This window comes from Myotis daubentonii, chromosome 13 (assembly GCF_963259705.1).
Source record: "Myotis daubentonii chromosome 13, mMyoDau2.1, whole genome shotgun sequence".
NCBI classification, from domain to species: Eukaryota; Metazoa; Chordata; class Mammalia; order Chiroptera; family Vespertilionidae; genus Myotis; species Myotis daubentonii.
The window spans coordinates 11,513,822-11,532,019 of record NC_081852.1 but is presented as its reverse complement, the minus strand read 5'-3'; positions in this window follow the sequence as shown (position 1 = coordinate 11,532,019).

Here is an 18,198-nt window from a genome sequence, read left to right as displayed (position 1 = left end):
TTCAGTAACTGCTTCTGCCAGTAGGCTGATTGTTATTCTCAGTCTCTTAATGGGCTAATGGGCTTCAGAAACTCCAAAGGGTAGGGCAAGTGTTTTCCAATAGGGTGTGGCTACTGCCTTCACCCCAGGCAAAAACAGCCTCGTTTATTTGGTGTGAGTTAGCCTTTGAGTTTGACATGCTTGCACTACAGCCTTCAAAATCCTTTACTGCTCTTGGTTTCTGTCTCCCCTGTATTCAGGCTTGCCTGAAAACTCTTTAAATAGAGTTTATAATCCGCTTAGGCTGTGACCCACTTTGTTATGCTGGTGCCTTGCTGTGGTGGTGGTGATGTTAGTGAGGAAGAAGTGTTCTAGAGTTTCATGATTGAAACTCCATCTTTTAGTGGGCTGGTATCCCTGGCTCTGAACTTAGCAAGTGTGTCTTTTCCTGCTTTCCTCTTAGGTGCTTAGGAAGGTTAGAGAGGGACTTGAGTAAGGTTAGAGCCCTTCACCCAGGTGGGACAAGGTTCTATGAAGTACTTTTCTCTGGTAGCAGGCCTTTGTGATGGACAATGGCCTGAGCTTATTTCACAATGATTACTCTGCCAGCTCCCTGTCAGATCTACACTGTGCATGGTATACAGTTCCTGGAAGTAAAGTCTACCAGCCCTTAAGACTACGGTCTTCAAGAGTTTCTCCTTCTCACATTAATTCACACTCACCACCGAGCGAGTCATTGGAAAGAAGCATATAAGTAACCAACATTTATCTGGTTTATGATGCCATTGGTTTCTGCCTGGAAGTTCTCTGAATCACTTTCAGTTTTAGGTGTAGAAGGAGAGCACTGATGATAATTTTTCTAGATTTGGGGATTCATCTTCCTACATTAAACCCTTTATTTCAAGAGCAGGGTCATTGTTCATGGGTAACAAAATCAATTACCCCATCAGTTTGGGTGAAATAATTTATGATCAGGACAAAGCGGCATCAGAGGTCATAGCACTCTGGTCATAATGGTAGACATAGATTCCTGCCAGGCTGCCAACCTTGAGGTTGTCAGTCATGGCATATGCTATATGTTTTTTTTTTTTTTTTTTTTTAAATTAAATCTTTATTGTTCAGATTATTACATTTGTTCCTTTTTTCCCCCCCCCCATAACTCCCCTCCTCCCAGTTCCCGCCCCACCCTCCGCCCTCACTCCCCACCCACTGTCCTCATCCATAGGTGCACGATTTTTGTCCAGTCTCTTCCCACATCTCCCACACCCCTTTCCCCCCCAAGAATAGTCAGTCCATTCCCTTTCTATGTCCCTGATTCTATTATAATCAACAGTTTGTTCTGTTCATCAGATTATTTATTCACTTGATTCTTAGATTCACTTGTTGATAGATGCATATTTGTTGTTCATAATTTGTATCTTTACCTTTTTCTTGCTCTTCCTCTTCTTAAAGGATACCTTTCAGCATTTCATATAATCCTGGTTTGGTGGTGATGAACTCCTTTAGCTTTTCCTTATCTGTGAAGCTCTTTATCTGACCTTCAATTCTGAATGATAGCTTTGCTGGATAAAGTAATCTTGGTTGTAGGTTCTTGGTATTCATCACTTTGAATATTTCTTGCCACTCCCTTCTGGCCTGCAAAGTTTCTGTTGAGAAATCAGCTGACAGTCGTATGGGTATTCCCTTGTAGGTAACTGACTGTCTTTCTCTTGCTGTTTTTAAGATTCTCTCTTTATCTTTTGCTCTTGGCATTTTAATTATGATGTGTCTTGGTGTGGTTCTCTTTGGATTCCTTTTGTTTGGGGTTCTCCGAGCTTCTTGGACCTGTAAGTCCATTTCTTTCACCAGGTGGGGGAAGTTTTCTGTCATTATTTCTTCAAATAGGTTTTCAATATTTTGCTCTCTCTCATCTTCTGGCACCCCTATAATTCTGATGTTGGTACGCTTGAAGCTGTCCCAGAGGCTCCTTACACTATCCTCGCATTTTTGGATTCTTTTTTCATTTTGCTTTTCCGGTTGGATGTTTTTTGCTTCCTCGCATTTCAAATCATTGACTTGATTCTTGCGCTCCTCTGGTCTGCTGTCGGGCGTCTGTATAATATTCGTTATTTCAGTCTGTGTGTGCTTAATTTCTAGTTGGTTCCCCAATATACGATCGAGGGTCTTATTAGTTTTCGTGTAGATCTCATTAAGTTTATCGGCAGCTTCTAAACAGTTGTTGAGAGACCTTAAAAGTGTGGTTCTGAACTCTATTTCTTCCATTGACAATTTTGTCCTGTTTCTTTGTCTCCGCATTTTGTTATGCTTCCTTGGTGCACCCCCTAGTGGTCTTTGTTCGCAGTCTTATAGATAACTCTTGATTGTTGTAGCTAATTCCAGGGAGGGTTTGACCTCCAGGCCAAGTGGCTATGAGAATCAGCTGTGTCAGCAGTGAGAGAACTTCTGTCCTCTAGGGAGGTGCTAATCTAGCCTTTGCCTGAGGCTATCCGGCAAATGCCTTTGCCTGAGGCTATCCGGCAAATGCCTTTGTGCAGGGCTTGGGCGGGGCGGGTCGCACAGGATCAACAGGGTGGGCCGGAGAGAGCAGTTATGGCGGCTCTCAGTCCTGTCCCAAGGGGCTCTGCCTCTCTGAGTCCCAGCACCCGCTGCAAAGCTCGGAGAGAAAGCTGCACTCGCTCTGACCGAAGCCAGACAGTCCCGCTTCTCCCGTTTGAGTCTGGGTCCCTAAAGACTCGCCCGGATCTGGTGCTCAGAGTCTGCGACTCCCTCCCGATTGAAAACAACAACCGCGCCCTCCGCCGCCAGCCCGCTCCGCGCACTCCGCACCTCAGAATTTCTCTTCAGCACTGCGCCTCCTCTGAGTGTCCGTATGCGTTTCTCTTTCCTCCTAGTTGTAGGACTTCCACTCAGCCAGCGTTCCTGTGGTTCTGGGTGATGTCCCTTCCGTTTTTTGGTTTCACTTTTGAAGTAGTTGTTCAAAGCAGCCATATGCTATATGTTGAACTGTTTGACCCCTCATTTCTTTTCATCTGTATTATCTTACCAGGAGCAATTTCCCCCCAGCAATACATTTACATGCTGAAACAGACTACGCTTGAGAGCACCATTCATAAAGCTTTCCCTCCTATCCAACTGCATGAACCATGCACTTAACCTGCAAGTGACAGGCAGTATGCATTTAATTATAAATGGCCTGGTGTGCATCTCTCATTAAGAGCCAGAGTGAGTCCTCGTTTGCTCATAAGAGTCCCGACTAGAGATTTTATAAAACAAGATAAATTTCACTAAGGAGGCGGCCACCTCTTAATTTCAATGGGGGAAAAAAAAAAAAAGGCAAGAAAAGGGAAAAAAATCTAATGTTTACTTCATGCAGCCCAAGTTCTAAATATCTTTATATATTTTCATTAAATTAAGTTTACACATCACAATATCTTTATATATTTTCATTAAATTAAGTTTACACATCACAATAGTCTAAAATATGTATGATTATTCTATTTATAGACGTAAAAAACAATGAACAAGTCCTGGCTGGTGGGGCTTAGTTGGTTGGGCATCTTCCTGTGCACTGAAAGGTTTCTGGTTAGACCCCCAGTCAGAGCACATGCCAGAGTTGCAGACTTGATCCCCGGTGGGGGCCATGCAGGAGGCAGCAGATCAATGTGATCTTATTATCGATGTTTCGCTCACCCTCTCTTTTCCTCTCTATCTAAAAATCAATAAATTAAAAAATCTTAAAGATATTATAAAAAACAATGAATAAGACAAAGGAAAGTAGTAAATATATAAATAAGATCACATTAGATGCCACTCCTTGCAGATTTTCTCCTTTTTCTACATAACCATTTATTTCATTTCCCATCAGCATATATGCATGCTCATTTTGTCATATTTTTAAAAATAGCAAAATGCTTTTTTCGTCCTATCTCTATAGCTACTGTCCTACTTCGTCTCCTGTCCTTCAGAGTAAAACTCTTAGGAAATATCTATCTGTATTACCTGAAATTCTTCTCTTCTCCTTCTCTCTAAAATCTACTCTGATTGGGCTTTTATATCCACTCACTGCTTAGGAAGCCCCTTTATACTCTTTAATCAAAGCAGCACTGGAGATAATCTGCTTAAACTGTGGGCCATTTGCCCTTGGTGTTCAGATAGGAGAGGCAAAGGAGGGGGTGCCCTGTCAGTGTACCAGTCTGCTCAGTTCCTCCCTAGTAAGACAGGCATCCCTGCCTTAAGTTTATTCAAGTAGTAAAATACTTCAGCATTACATATGTTATTGACTACTGGGATGAATTCTACTTTTTTTTTTTTATCATTTTAAGGAAATACTTCTCTTCCTGGCTCACTAAGCATTTTTTCCTTTTCATATAGACATTGAATTTCATCAAAATTTTATCAGACTGCATGGATATAATACAGCATACCTTTTGTACTCTGAGATAAGAAATGGCTGCAATTATTCCACTCCCTGCATGGACCCCTCTTGCAATGTAACTCTGCAGAGCACAGGACGAGAGCCACAGAGCAGCCGCTAGCCAGGCCATCCCCAAGCACGCAAGGCCGTTTCCTCAGTTCAGCAGTGCTGCCTGCCCCACCGACCCTGGGCCCACTGACTCCTGAGTAATAAAAAGTGTGTATTATTTTAAACAAATACGTTTTGGAATTAGTTTTACACAGAAAGAAAAATAACTATAGAATAATCCTATATGATAAAAGCCTAATGTGCAGATTGTCCCCTCCGGCAGTTGTTCAACTGGGAGTTCACCACTAGCTTTGATGTGTGCTGACCCCCAGGGGGCAGCGCGGAACATTACAAGCGTCAGAGATGCACGCTGGCAGTGGGCGGCAGTGGAGACCTGGTCAAGAGCGGGACAGCAGTGGGATGGTGGAGCAGGTGAGTGGGCGGTGCCAGGCCAAGGCAGGTTCGAGTGGGGGACCCAATTGCCCTGCCAATCACCCCACAGACAATGACCAGGGTGGCAGTGGGGCCGGGGGTGGGGGCAGGGGGCACTGCCTAACTCCCAGGTGCTGAGGGAGCTGGGCAGCGGGTCCAGCCCTGATCGATTGCTCTGCAGGTGGGATGGTGGAGCGGTGAGGGAGTGGCGCCAGGCCACGGCAGAGTGCCAGGCAGGGATGCGGGGCTGCGAGGCTGGGGTTGCAAGCTGGGGCCCATGTCAGCTAGTTGCTGACAGAACACTGATTTGAACTAAAGTCTGTCTACTGGTACCTTCTAATCTTCCTGATACTTTACCTTACCCTGCCAGGAATGGGTGAGGATTCACTAAATCATTAGATTGCTTCCAAAATGAGCTGGTGTGATTCAGCCAGGCTCCAAGGATCTGGAGACATGCGTGGTGAGAAGATTCTTGGTGAGCCATTGCAAATTTTCCAAATGGCTCCCAAAGCTCTAAGGAGGTCATCACTCAACTACTTCCTAAGCAAATTGCTTTGTGTTCACTGACAGATTTTTAAAGATTTGAACCCACTATAAAAATTACCAGTTTCCAAAGGAAAAGAAAAATAAATCCCTGCTGTATTTAATAGTCTATAAAACTCAGTGCGCCCTGGACCCCCAGTCTCTTCTAAGCAGAGTCCATACCAGGGAGATCCTTGCATGTAACTTCCCGCATTTTCTGTCACTTAGCCCTGTTAACCTGCTAGGGTGGATTGCATCAGGAGCCTAAGAAGTGTAGTGATGGGTCCATTGTAAGGGCCAGTTTAAGGAGTAATTTGGCACAAGAGTGGCCAGTGGGTGCGCTCTGACAATGAATAAAGAACATGCCTCATCAGATTCTCTGTCTTGAGGAATTTAGGTTGTAAATGAGAGAGAGAAAGCAAGAGAGAGAGAGAGAGAGAGAGAGAGAGAGAGAGAGAGAGAGAGAGAGAGAGAAGAAAGTAAGGCAGAGTCATGAAAATAGAGTTATGAATGTGGTAAAACTATTGGAGAAGTATAGGCAGATTCTTCCAATAGTATGCCAAAATGAATGACAAGGTCAACAACACTGCTGCTCAGTTCCTAGGATTTTGTCACTGGTAGTACAATGCCAGCTACTATTTGCTGAGTTTTCTTGTGCCAGGCATAGTGCTACGCTTTGGCACATAGTCTCCAATATATCACAGTCACTAAGTTTTGCCGAGTGTCCTTGGAGCTGCTCTGGTACCTGAATGGTGAGGAACATCATTTTCATTGGTGTAAGGCCTGACCTTGACATTACTCACACACACACCTGTGCTTGCTGACTTCCCGGGCATCCTGACAAGTCTCCATCACCAGAAGCTGAGAAGCATATGTTCACTCTCGAACCTGAAATCTCCTCATACTGGAAACTGACAACCTAAGAGAAGAGTAACCGAAGCACGTGATGCTTAATTAGTTGCTACCACTGTTCGCCATATCAGTAAAGATTGGTTAAATCCTTCACCATCTCAAGAAGCCACCATCTGTTATTTAGTCTTTAATTGATGTAAAGAGATGTTTCCAGAAATATCCAACGGGAAACAATTCCGGTGTTCACAGAAAATGCTGGCAGATTAGTGGGTCAGCCCGGCAGATGGTGCCAGGGCCAGTCGGTAACGTGGGCAGCTGTGGCCCTACCTGGGCAAGGTGGCCATTCCCTCACCACACGAATCACAGAGCCGCCAACACCACTCAAATCTTTGCATCGAGTTTACTCTGGAGACGGGACTTGGGAGTTGGAAGATGAAGGTGCCTGAGGCACAATATATCCTTCAACTTCATTAGTATATAGAGGGCACGAACAAGGAACCAATAAAGATAATGGCAGAACATAATGAGTGAGAGTAAATATTGAGTAAAAAAATAAAAATATCCAAGAACAAGTTCTTTGAAAAAACTATAGTTTTTTTTTAAAAATCACATGCAAGTCTAATTAACAGCAAAGATAAGATTATACAAACTTTTAACATTAAAAAATTTAGTTAACTAGGAAAGAATATGTTCTTAATATCGTAAAGAATACACAAAAACTCATAAAATGAAGAAAAAATTTAGATCCTCAGAACTATGGTATATTCCAGAGAATATTTTGGAAAGTTCATTTAAATGTTATAGTTCAAGTTTTTATTTAGAAATCAAAATGTTTATTATTTATGTGGTTTTACATATACACAATTCTGTAATACTTAATATATATTCATGTATTTTTAAATAGCAATTAAATTTTATGCTTTATAACCTGATCATATAAATATGAAAAGATTATCATTGTGTATAAAATCAGAATGTAAAATATACAATTTAACTCCTATTAAAAATTTATATACAAATATATACAAAATTTTTATTAGGAATTAAATTATATATATATATGTATATATGTATATATATATATATATATATATATATATATATATATATATATAAATGTCTGTGAGTATATGTAATGGTGAGATGATAATAATGGACACTTGTGTAGAATTATATATAATTTCTACAACATATGTAATGTAGAGCCCTTAGAAGATGATTGTATCAAGGCCCTTAGACTCGGTTTCACAGCAAGAAGTGGATCAAATGGAGCACGAGGTGAGTTTTAACAATTTGCTTCAGTGGCAAACCATTCTTCCTTAAAATGTACAATTAGCATTTTCTCAAATTTTTAAATATACATATGGCTTCAAAGCAGCCCCTCGCTCCGCCTTTAACCACATCATGGCTTTTCCTAGGCAGAAATCCTACCTCTGCGTTTATGTTATTTGTGCTATTTGTTTTATTTCAGTGTATTGCAGAAATGGCCCACGCATTGCCTTTCATCAGGTTCCAAGGTAAAACTATGTATTTAATTAGACGACGAGAAAATGAAATGCTGATGGCTTTTCTCTGGCAGAGATGCCCATTTTCCTTCCGCCTCCACTCTGTTCATGTTGCGGAGAGCACTTCCACGTCCTCCCATGATATTCTGCAGTCACAGCGAAACCTGCCACTCCAGTCATAGAACCACCCACCTTGGCTGAAATTCACTGCTCCAGGCCTGCGCACCTGACCCATGCTGCACCGGTTACATCCAGCTGGTAATGGAGATTTACAGCCTACACAGGGATGCGGCATCTCTCCAGGTGGTTGAACTGAGAAGATACTTTGGTGCAGCTGAAAGTATCATTTTGCTTCAAGTACAAAGAGAGATGCACAGCACCAGGAGCTTAGAGCAGCTGAGCGGCCGGCCATGCAACCCCAGAAAAGAAGATAGCCAAGGAGGAGACGCTCTTGTTCTGAGACAGGGTATGTGGCAGAACAGCTGCACGCAATGGAAGCTATAGAAACTGTCTGCCCTGGCCAGTGTGCTCAGTGGTTAGAGGGTTGGCCCTTGAAATAATGGGTTTCGAGTTCGAGTCCCAGTCGAGAGCACATACCTGGGTTGCAGGTTTAATCCTGGCCATAGTTGGGGCACACGTGGGAGGCCACCAACTGATGTGTCTAGCATCGATTTTTCTCTCCACCTCCCCTTCCCTTCCACTCTCAAAAAAAAAAAGGAAAATTATCCTCGGGTGAGGATTAACAACAACAACAACAACAACAACAATAAAATAAAGCTACAGAAACTGCCAAGGAGATAGTAAGACCAACCCCCAACAGATTTATGGCTTAGAACCCACAGAGACCGGCTGGATTTCACTTTGCAGAACCACTAGCCTCATTATCGCTCGTTGTCATACGTAAGCACAATCAACCACACACCCAGAGCCACCGTTGTTGGAAATGGAAAGCCAGCCAAGGATGAAAAATGGCCCAGTGGGGCTCTTCGGAGAAGTCTCCACCCCTTTCCCAGAAAGATCCTGAATATTCCTCCCTTACTGAATGCCCCACCCCTTGAGTCAATGAGCCTCAATCAAAGAAGTAAATCCCCACAGGGAGGAGTGCTCTATCTGCTTCGTCTCTGTCTCACTGATTCACTAATAAACTCACTTTCATTTTCAACTCTATGCCGTCTTGCTTTGAATTCTTTCCTGAGCAAAGCCAAGAACCCACAGTAGGTTTCAGGCCCTTCCGCTCCTGGCATCATCTCCTTTTTGTGTAAATTATGTCTTTACATTTTTGTTTTAATCCCTTCTGAGTCCTAGCTGCCTTTCCTGGTTTTGGTTTGTGAAAGAGACCACTCTGCTAAATCAATGCATTTCCCTTGAGAGTTGCTAGACTGAACTAAGCTTCCGCAGTTGTCTCTGCCGGTGACTGGCCTCTGCCCTTCCACATCTATCTCTCTTTGAGGAGAAGTTGCCTTTCTTTTGCTGAATTTCTGCTCCTGTGCATTCATGGGGTGAGAACTTTTAAATACATTAACTTCTTTAATAGCCACAATAACTCTGTTAGGTGCTGTTGGCATGTTACTTGTCATGAAAATAATGACTTATAGCTATAAAACAGTAAGTAATTAGACTAAGTCACATTTCTACTGAGGGGTGCAGCCAGGAATTTAGTTGAGGTGTATTCGACTCCAAAGACAATGGTCTCTCCTTAATGAAGTTGTGTTCTTATTCCCTAGTGCAGTGACAATAATTATAAAGGGTTCACTACTCTCATCCACAAAATAACCTCCCACAATTCTCATCTGTGAATTTGCCTGAGGTCTAGGATACTTAGAAGATTGTAGGAGTAGCTATGGTAGCCTGGACTTCTTGACCCACAGGAGTTAAACCTAAGTAAAGCACTTAACATCCACCACTCATCTCCTACGTGACCTTAGGTGACACTGTGGAATAATTTTTACAGATATAGACAAAGCATACATCATTTTTATGATCCTGGTATCATATACTAGTAAGACTAGTTCTCTCTTCCCTGATACATCACCTTTCGCTCAATTTTATTGCTAGTACTGGGCAATTAAACTTGTTTTCTTCAAAATAATTCTCTTAATGAGAAGCGTGTGGCTTTGGATAGGGCTGAGCTTTGAGGAACCTTGGGTGGGAATTCCCACTAGACCTGAACAATTTAGACATACAGGTGTAAAAGCAGAGCTAAGATGATGTGGGATGGGAAGACAGTGGCACTGGCAGCCTAACTCCCATAGAGCTGGTTCCCACACCATCCTCTAAGACACCTATATGATCTAATGTGAGGATGTCAGTCACCTAGAACTTGGCTCAGGCAGGTGCCCATCACTGAAAATATACTCCTGAGCGCCAAAGTGAGGTTTGGCCTCACATTGCCAGAGCTCAGCCAAGCGGGAGAGCCTGCTAAATGTTGGAGTTGCCCATTAAAGCAACAAGGAGCCAAAATGAAGGCAGTGCTGTGGTTTCAATCACCTACTGCAGTAGTATAAGCTATTGGCTAACCTTGCACAAAGTATCATTTTTCCCCATTTTATTTTCCTCTTATGACAGGCTCCCTGGTGGAGTGTCAGGTGGGAGTCTTCTATTTATTGAAAAAGCCCCACCAAAGGTCCCTGCAGTTTTCTGGACCAGAGTCTGGGGAGAGGGAATGTTGGAAAGGAAAAGAACTGGGTAATGAGTCTGAATGGGGAAAGTGTCTTCAAGGTTCGTCTGCCCTTTCTGCCTCTCATAAGAAGATCCCCACAGAGGCAGGCATCTGAAGAAAACCTCTGCCCACAGCCTCAGATGAGGAGCCGAGGAATGAGGGTGCCTGGGCTAGGAATGTGCAACCACCCAGAGTGTCCCAGCCATTGTCCACACCCCTCTGCAAAGACTGCAGTGCCTCCCATGCACCAGGAGGTCAGCTTGGCCCTGGGAGGCCTGCTGCGTAAATCCTTTGCACTGCCCGGGGTCAGGCCTTGGAAAGTCACACACACGCACATTTTTAACAGGAGCTAGACTCCTGAACCACGGGACTCCAGGCAGACAGGGCTAAGCAGCCAGGGCTGGCACAAAAATTGGAAGTGATCTACCATCCCAGGGAAAAGTCATATGGGAGGGAAGTTGAATCCTTCACAGTCTCATTTTGTCTCATTTTGTGCCAACATTAATGTGTGCTGTTGTCAAATTCTTTCTTCATCACAAGCATTTCTGTCATGGTTTTAAGCTTATTTAATTACTAGAGGCCCAGTGCACGAAATTCGTGCACTAGCAGGGGGTATTGCTCAGCCCAGCCTGCACACTCTCCAATCTGGGACCCCTTGCGGATGTCCTAAACTGGCAGTTGGACAGACCTCTCACAATCTGGGACTGCTGGCTCCCAACTGCTCACCTGCCTGCCTGATTGCCCCTAACTGTTTCTGCCTGCCAGCCTGATCACCCCCTAATCACTCCCTTGCCAGCCTGATCGATGCCTAACTACTCCTCTGCTGGCCAGGTTGTCCCCAACTGCCCTCCCCCACCGGCCCAGTCACCCCCAACTGCCCTCTGCCACTGGCCCAGTTGTCCCCAACTGCCCTCCCCTGCCAGCCTGGTTCCCCTCAACTGCCCTCCCCTGCTGGCCTGGTCACCCCTAACTGCCTTCCCCTGCAGGCCATCTTGTGATAGTGGGTGCCACCATCTTTGAGGGTGGGGCAGTCAATTAGCATATACCCACTTATTGGCTGTGGGCACCACCATCTTTGAGGGCGGGACAGTCAATTAGCATATTCCCTCTTTTTTGGCTGTGGGTGCCACCATCTTTGAGGGTAGGGCAGTCAATGAGCATATTCCCTCCTTATTGGCTGTGGGTGCCACCATCTTTGTGACACTGTGAGGGTCAATTAGCATATTCCCTCTTTATTAGCTAAGATTAGGTACTGACTTTATAAAATTTGCTTTTTAAATTAATCTGTGTGGCTTATAATATCTCTGATGATCCTAGGTACTGAATTTTAGTGGTTGGCATGAGGAAATAAACTGTGTATGAGGCTATGGCATAGTTAGGCTTCTTGTTTTAGTTTATAGTGATTGAGTTTCCATAAGGTTCAACTGGACTGCATCTGACTGGGAAGCAACGTTCTTATATGAGCAGATCACAGAAACTGCTTATGCAGTGATGTAGAATTGTCCCCAACTAATGTGGTGATATAGTAATACTAGAGGCCTAGTGCACAAAATTCATGTACAGGTAGGTTCCCTAGCGGCTGCCGGGGGTGGGGGGCCCTACCTTCCCCAGGCCACCTACTACCGCAGCCAGTCAGGGTGGGGCTGGTCGGGGGAAGGGGCCGAGGGTGGTTGTCCAGCCAGCCCTGCCCCCTGGCTGAACTCCCAGTCAAGGGGACAATTTGCATATTAGGCTTTTATTATATAGGATTTCTTTAATTTGGTGTCTCTCACCATTAGAATTGAGTTCTCTGGGCAGAGTTCCTGTTGTTTTGCTTTGCTCTGTTTTGGTTGTGTTTTAATTGTTGCAGTATCTCTAGCACCTAGAGTAGTGTTGGCACTTTGTAGGGGCTCCTTTCATGTTTGCTGAATGAATAAATGAACAAGGTTGGCATGATATGAAACAAATTGGTTTTCTCTCAGTATCTAAAATACTCTTTTATAAGGACATCACAGATGAAATGGCAAATATACACTTCACATTCACATTGTACAGCAACATTTGAATGCAAGAGAAACAAATTCAGATGTTTCCATATAATAGCAAGGCGTACTTTAAGACCCACGGTCCTGAAAGCACCAGACAAGCTGCTGTGGTGACATCACAGTCTCTGATACAGGACTCCCCTGAGAACCCTCACTGGACATCTCATATATGATTATAACTCGGCTATTCCGCAACCAGTTGGGAGGAAGGCTCAGCTTTTCTTACTTTCCAGGGCTATCTTAGTTTGTCAACTCATTAATTTATTACAAGAATATATATTCAACGGCAACAATATTTGGATATGAGAAAAAGAAATTGTGCAACATTATTCTTGGACTCGCCTGGGTGTTGGAAGTCTCACTTGACCCACATATTCCTATTTCCTTTTTATATTTGGAATTCAAGAAGGTTGCAACTGAAAGAACAGCAGAAGTGATGCCCCATTCTGATTTTATCTGGTACCCTCACAGGAGCTCAGGTCCCTGTGCTTATGCCCACAGACTTCACATTGGAAGGCTCTGAAACTTAATAAAAATTCAGTCCTGGAATAGTTCCCTGTAAAAGTTACATATCCCCTCTATCCTTTATACTGCCAGAGTTTCTGGAAGGCAAGTTTCAGAGTCCTGGGTAGTTCAAAGAGGCTTCCCAGTGGATTCTCTAAGTTACTGTTTTTAAACAGTGACATACTCATTTCTGAGGGTATGTAAGGACTTCCCAAGAGCAGTGTAATTTCTGAGTCACAGGAACATGACTACTAAAATCACTAGATACTGTCACACAGAATTCAAGATTTTAATAATAGCTGTTAATGACATTACAAAAAGCATTTAAAGAGGTTTTCTAAATATTTGTGATTTATATAGATATAGAATTGATTTTGACATGATTTTCCATCTACAAGTCATGATTAATTGTAATAGTTTTTATGCAGATTTTTAAAAATCTCTATGTATATTCAATTATGAAAATAATGAGAGGCTTATTCCTTTCTATTTATTAAAAATATTTATTGCTCCTGTCTTATTGCACCATCTATATTTTCCAAGTGAATGTACATTAAATGTGGTAAAATGTGTATTCTGCTTCATTTCTGAATTCAAAAAATGTTTTCAACATTTCAAAATTAAAAATATTTGCTATAGGTACTTTTTGTCTCAGTAGGAATGCTGAATTTTACCAAAAGCCACATCTCATTGGCAGCTAATGAGATTATGCTATTTTTCCTCAATCCTATTAATGCAGTCAATTTTATTGATTTGTTTTATTTTTTTAACATTAATTCATTAAATTGATCGGTCAACATGAACATATAGGTTTCAGGTGTGGGTTTCTATGTCACAAGGTTTATATAGTGCACCATGTGCCCACCACCCAATGTCAAATCTTCTCTTGTCACCTTATATTAGGACTGTTTTCCCCCCACCCCCTTCCCTCTGGCAACTGCCCCACTGCTGATTGTGTTCCCAAGTTTCAATTTTATATCCCACATCTGTGTGAAATCATACAGGTCTTAGCTTTTTCTGTCTGACTTATTTCATTTAGCATAATATTCGCAAGGTTTATCCATGTTGTTGTAAATAACCCTATTTCATCCTTTCTTATGGCTGAGTAGTATTCCATTGTGTATATGTACCACATCTACTTTATCCAGTCCTCTACAGAAGGACACTTTGGTTGTTTCCATGTCTTGGCCGTGTGAATAATGCTGCAATGAACATAGGGGTGAATATATCTTTGTGAATACATGATTTCAAGTTTTTCGGGTATATATCCAGAAGAGGGATTGCTGGGCCCTATGGTAGTTCTATTAATTTTTTGAGGAATTGCCAGAGTGCTTTCCATAGTGGTTGTACAAGTCTGCATTCCTACCATTAGGGCAGTGGTAGGCAAACTGCAGCTTGCGAGCCACATGCGGCTCTTTGGCCCCTTGAGTGTGGCCACGAAGTTTCAATTGCACTGTATAGGCGTGTGCCGCAAGTGGTATTTTATGGAAGAGCCACACTCAAGGGGCCGCAGTTTGCCACTGCAGTCGGGAATGAGGGTCCCCTTTTTTCCACAACCTCTCCAACACTTGTTACTGTTTGTCTTGTGGATAATGGCCACTCTTAACAGGTGTAAGGTGATATCTTACTGTAATTTTGATTTGCATTTCTCTAATTGCCAGTGAGGTTGAATACCTTTTCATATATCTATTGGCTGTTCATGTGTCTTCTTGGGAAAGGTGTAGTTTCAGATCCTTTGCCCAGTTTTTTTATTGGGTTGTTTGTTTGGTGTTGAGTTTTATGAGTTATATATTTTGGAAATTAAATCTTTTTAGAAGCTACTGTTTTCAAATATCATCTCTCATCTGGTTGGCTGCCTCTTTGTTTTGTTGTCAGTTTCTTTCGCTGTGCAAAAACTTTTTAGTTTGATATAGTCCCATTCATTTATTTTTGCCTTTACTTCTTTTGCCTTTGAGGTCAAGTTCTTAAATTTTCTCTATGAACAATATCCATAAGTTTGGTACCTATATTTTCTTCTATGTAACTTATTGTTTTAAGTATGATATATAAGTCTTTGATCCATTTTGAATTAATTTTTGTACATGGAGACAAACTGTAATCCAGTTTCATTTATTTGCATGGGGCTTTCCAGTTTTCCCAGCACCATTTACTGAAGAGACTATCTTTATTCCATTGTGTTTCTGGCTCCTTTGTCATAAATTATCTGTCCATGTGATTTTAGAACTGGGCTCTCGATTCTGTTCCATTGATCTGTGTGTAACTATGTTGAATGCTCCATCCAAAAACCCAACTTCCATACTGGATTATTGTGTATCCTTACACTGGATCAGAAAAGAACTGCTAAGATTTTTTTTAGCATGTTAACTGATTGAAAAAAATAACAGAATTTGTGATAAAAACCAGTTGTGTTTACAAAGACTGAAATATTTACTATCTAGTCCTTTATAGAAAAGGTTGCTAAACCCCATTTCAGAACATTACATGTATCAAAAATGTTTCAAAAACCTTTCACATTTGCAATATAAAAATTTTTATATTTGTATATGACACTATAAATTGACCATAATTCAAATAAAATAAGGGAATCATAGATTCCTATTTTCATATCATCTTACATAGCAATAATGTTCTGACACTCAAAAAATAGTTTGGCACCATTCACATTATACTAGAACTAACTGACTTAATTTCTTCTCCTAGAATTGTGTTTTGAGATTTGTTCTCTATGTGATACATTGTACTCGGTCATATAAACCTACCACATTGCATTTATTTTTTGAAGATTATTAAGAAGCAATGGCTACTTGTGCATTGGTTTTAGGATATGTATATTTTTAATTTTAAGATGACCACTTAGTTGTTCAAAATGGAATAGTTCTACAGTCTCAAAATTAAGCATAAAGTTTATTGTAGATTTTGGTAGACATTATAATGTGAAGGAAATTTTATTTTATTCCCACTTTTTCTATCCATGTTGAGACAGTTATATATTTTTTAATTTTGAACTGTTAATTTATTATTACAATGTATTGTATGTTAATTCATTTTTAATGTTAAATAATACTTTCATACCTTTAATAAGTCAAAATTGGCCATGAAACCCCAACACAAACAAACCTCTAATTCTATGGATCTCATTTTATTTTCTTGGCCATAAATTTCCTAATATGTGCTAAGGATCTCATCTACTAGTCATAATGTTTATACATTTTTGTTTTGTGTTAGTAACAGAAGTATAATTGTTATTTGAATCCATATTTAAATTTGGGTCTGATTACATGTGAATGAGATATTTCTGAGAACATGGTTCTTATTTTATACTAACCATCTGTCACTGCTGATATCTATATTTCATTTGCTATCTTCTTCTCTATCTTAGATTGATCTATTTGTTTCAGTATGTTTCCCAAAGTTAAGCTGGATCTATATTTTACATAATCACTTTAGCTATGGGTCATGGATCCTGGTGAAATCTAAACTCAGTAAATCCTTTATAGATATTTCTAAAATAAAATGAGTTTATTTTGTGCGTGAGGATAATTAATCTTTACAATAGTCCTTTAGACTATGGTACATTATCATTCCCCTTTTACTGATATGATAGCTGAAGGTCCAATAATCTATGGCATCAGTAAGTAATATTATCGCTCTGGGTCCATTTCTATAAGCAGTCACAGCCATCACTGTTGTAACAGGCTGACCTGAAAGATACAGTGGCTTAGTGGCAGGAGAGGGTTGTTGCCTGGACAATGAGGACCAGTGGCCCCTACATTGCAGTTGGGTCTCTTTGTGTGGAGACTGTTGTCTGGGTGGTGACCATTCTTCTTCATGTAGTTAGTTTGACCTCTATCCCTTACCCATGGGGCATGCTGGATGTCTGGAGAAAAGAGCGGATATTTCATACTGGGCCTATTTAAGCATATTTGTCGCTGGTAGAAATGATGCAGGAGCAAGGAAGGAAGTGGAAATGTATTAGAGAGATTGGACAATTGCAGGAGCACTGGGCTTGAGCATAGAAGAGAAGCTGGCCTTGGGTGTGAGCTGTGCAGATCAGCAGGATTGAGATTTTAACAGGTGAGTGAGTTTTTCTGAGGAAAATTTATATTGAGAGTTTTTATAGTAAAGAAGCATCGTGTCCTGAAAAAAGATGACGAAAAAGAAGTGTTATGTCCTTTGTTGTAAGAAAAAATAGTATGAGGTTGATAGCATAAAAGTTGGAATGTCTGATAACATTGAAATATTTTTTATTTGAAGTGCTAGGTTCAGTAAATTTGAAAAATAAGAGATAGTCAGTGTTGGGCTTACCCAAATTCTAGATTCTAGAAATGACATATTAATTAGTGATGACAAGGTTCAGGAAACAACTGTGGGAGAGGGTGGCTGAAGTGTGATGTAGAAACAATACAGATGATTGCAGCTGAGAAGTTCAAGGGTCTATAAAGCCTGATTTCAGATTGTTTCTTTTCTCTGTTAAGACTACTCCATCATTCCAATTGTTCAGGTCAAAACCATTGGTGTCACCATTTTCTCTTTTTTATTGCACACTACAGAGCATCCCATCAATAAATCCTGTCTTTTCTATTTTTAAAGAATATCTTGATTTCTACCACTTCTTTCCATCTTAGTCAAAACCACCATTGTTTCCTGCCTGAACTCGTTCATAAGCCAATAGCAGATTTCTCCATTTTTGCCCTTTATCACTTCCCATTTACTATCAACATTGTAATAAGAGTGAACCTGCTAAAACAGAGTCATTCAGATCAAGTCATCTTGTGTTTCAAGCTCTCTACTTGCTTTTCATCTACTTTAGAAAAAAAAAGCCAAAATTTTACTATGTGTATCAGTTAACTGTTGTAACAATAATGCTGTGTACAAACAATGCCAAATATCAATAACTTAAAACTATCTATGCTCATGGTTGTGGGATGGTCCCTGGTGGTCCAGGCTCAAGTGCACTTGGCTCAAGCTACAGATTGGGCCCAGTTCTATTTTACATCCTCCTTGTCTTTGGTCAATGCATGCAACATGACCAGCCAAAATCAATGTGCAGGAAGTACAATATAACAATGTGAAGCAAAGCCAAGTGTATCTGTTCAGATCTCCTAAAAAACAGATGTTATAAAGGAATGGAGGTCTATGTGTGGGAAGAACTTCCAGTGCAGACTTGCAATGCAGGTCTGATAAACTGTAAATGGAGAGGGAGAAGGGAGAATAAATACATAGGGAGAACCTTAGATTGCAGTGCAGTGCTAAGAAAGT